This window comes from Seriola dumerili, unplaced genomic scaffold (genome assembly GCF_002260705.1).
Source record: "Seriola dumerili isolate Sdu_G_001 unplaced genomic scaffold, Sdu_1.0 BDQW01000110.1, whole genome shotgun sequence".
Classification (NCBI taxonomy): Eukaryota; Metazoa; Chordata; class Actinopteri; order Carangiformes; family Carangidae; genus Seriola; species Seriola dumerili.
The window spans coordinates 4008549-4011162 of record NW_019174365.1 but is presented as its reverse complement, the minus strand read 5'-3'; positions in this window follow the sequence as shown (position 1 = coordinate 4011162).

Below are 2614 nucleotides of genomic sequence, written 5' to 3'. Positions count from 1 at the left end.
TGAACGTCCCACACCAAAAGCAGGAGAGTGACCGTGTTTTAACCGCTGTACTGACTCAGGCAGGCGGTGCCATGGCAACGACGCTGTATCAGAGAGGGAGCGAACGTGTGAGTTAAAGAGGGAGGGAAGAGAGACAAATAAGGAGAGAGAGAGGAAGAGAGACATAAAGAAGTGCTTACTACGAGGAGTTGTGGTGGGGTGCATTCCAAGTGAACCATGGCCTTGAATTGAACACTGATGTTTATATTGCTTCTTCAGGGAGCCGTTTAACAGCACTGAGGGCTCCTGTGTGTGTGTGTGTGTGTGTGTGTGTGTGTGTGTGCGTGTGTGTGTGTGTGTGTGTGTGTAGGGGGGGGGTCCAAAACAGCGTGTGGATGGATGATGGGGTAAAGGAGAAGAGGGGGTTGGACCTCTTGCAGAGGGGTTCACAAGCTGGTGCTAAAGGAGGATGAGGAGGAGGGGGATTTGGGTCCATTGTGCACAGATTCCAATGACATGGAGTAACCTCGCCTCGCCGGCTGCTCCGCTGAGCAGGAGCCAAAGACTTACTAAACAACTCAACATTTTAAGCCGGAGGAAAAAAGAGACAAAGCAAGGACAAAAGGCACAATAGTCTACCATCTTTGGCATGATTGGGCGCTTGTCTCTTCGGTAGAGGTCTTACCAGATAAAACAGACATGTTTTGCTTGGCACGTAGCCTAAACAGTGATTGTGAGAGTGCCAACAGTCAGAACCACTGCACAGCGGTAAGCTCACCCAGTACACACACATTCACACAAATCCCTTATCTACTCTGTTTGACCTCATCAGGACCCTGGAGCCAGGCCAGCTACGCCTCTCCTCTCATTCATTCACATAATTTGTCTAAAGGGAATTTTTTGGGGGGGCGAGGGGGGTTGGCGGTGCCAACACCTCCCCATCCATGCCCTTTTAGCAGTCACTCTCAATTATGGTAATGAAGCAAACACACACCACACTGTTTTCTAAGTGTGTGAAACATCTCCAAAATCCAGATTCCATAGACCCTCTCCACCCAGGCCAAGTCTCGCCTCTAGGGGCTGAGGAGAGCAGGAGGGGAGTTGGGGGGTCTGGAGTACAAAATATGGATCTGTTCCCTGCTGAGTAAACTTGATAACGAACTCCAGTGTAAACACTCCCTCAGGCTTGTCAAAACTGGTCAACATCAGCATCTCAATGACAGTTGTCATACTCGTAAAGCTGACACAAAACACTCTTCTTCTCTTATCATTCCTCCACCCACCTTTCTAACCTCCCTGCCCTTGACCCTCTTTTCTCTTTCTCTCCCAACAGTGTGTTTGTGTTAGCAGTCTGCTGGGCTTTCCATCACGCTGGTCTGGTCGCATCATTCTCCAACCACACACACACACACACACCATCCTAGTTAATGTCCCCTACTGAACTATCACTTTCCCTCAAACACCTTCCCAACTTTCCTTCTGAACACTCAAAGTCGACTCATCTCGCTGAAATTTCTCCCACATTCTCCTTTCATTCACTCATTCTTTGTCTAAGCTGATGTGAGGACAAAGTAGGGGTCAAAGGTGAGATGGGACCCAAACGGGGATTCCCATGAACAAAACCAAAGCAGCCACCACAGATGCACAAAGTAGTAAGACATTTGGAGAAATCTGGTACCGGGGAAATTTTTCCTTTCTTTGTCTGAATGTCTGCGTTTTGTCTCATTTAGTGTAGGCTGGAGCCAAACAGTCGCACAATTATAAAACCTTTAGCATTTACTCGCTTTAAAGAATACATTTCATCATATTTCTGTTATAAACACAGCAATCTGAATTCCCCTCTCATACGTTTGGCATTTAGTGAACTGAATTCCCCCTTATCAGAGTATTATCACAACCCTACACCTACTTGACAATTTTTTATACATACCACACATTTCCATACACACCGACACACACACACACACACACAGACTGTATAGTCTTTTTTGTTTTCAAATCGAGTGGAGGTTAATGTTAAATTTCCGTTTCTGTCAAAAGTGCACATCACGAATCAAGAACTAGGCAGTAGTGATTTATATATGGCTTTTGCTATTATTCAGCGTCTCCCCACAGACAGTTACATTTCACTTTGTGACAACATGAAAGTCTAAAAATAGTACAGAGGAAGCTTTCTGTGTTCCTGTTCTTGCACATGTGAGTATTTATGTTTTTCAAAGAGTCAAAGAACCCCCTCCATGGAAACTCAACGTAGAACTGAAATTTCTGAGGTGATAATAAGAAACAGTTGTCAGACACATTATCTGGTCAGAGCCTTCGTGTTTCTATTGTCACCACTTCACTATTTTGAATGTCACCAAGGGAACAATCCTATAGTTGTTGTGTGAAATAGATCTCAGTTGTTTGACTGGTGCTAATCCGGTTTTGATCCTCATTCTACAAATAATGCTGTCATAAACTGTATGTGAACACTCTGTGTTTTACAGATGTGGTCTATTTTTTCATTAAGGAAAATGTCACCTTGAGATAAACAGCAATTTTACGTGATCTCCAAAGTATTTCAAAGACTAAAGTCAACAATGCTTTAGTCGGTCTTTCAGTGCTTTCCAAAAGCTGTGGCTCTCAGCCCCAAGTC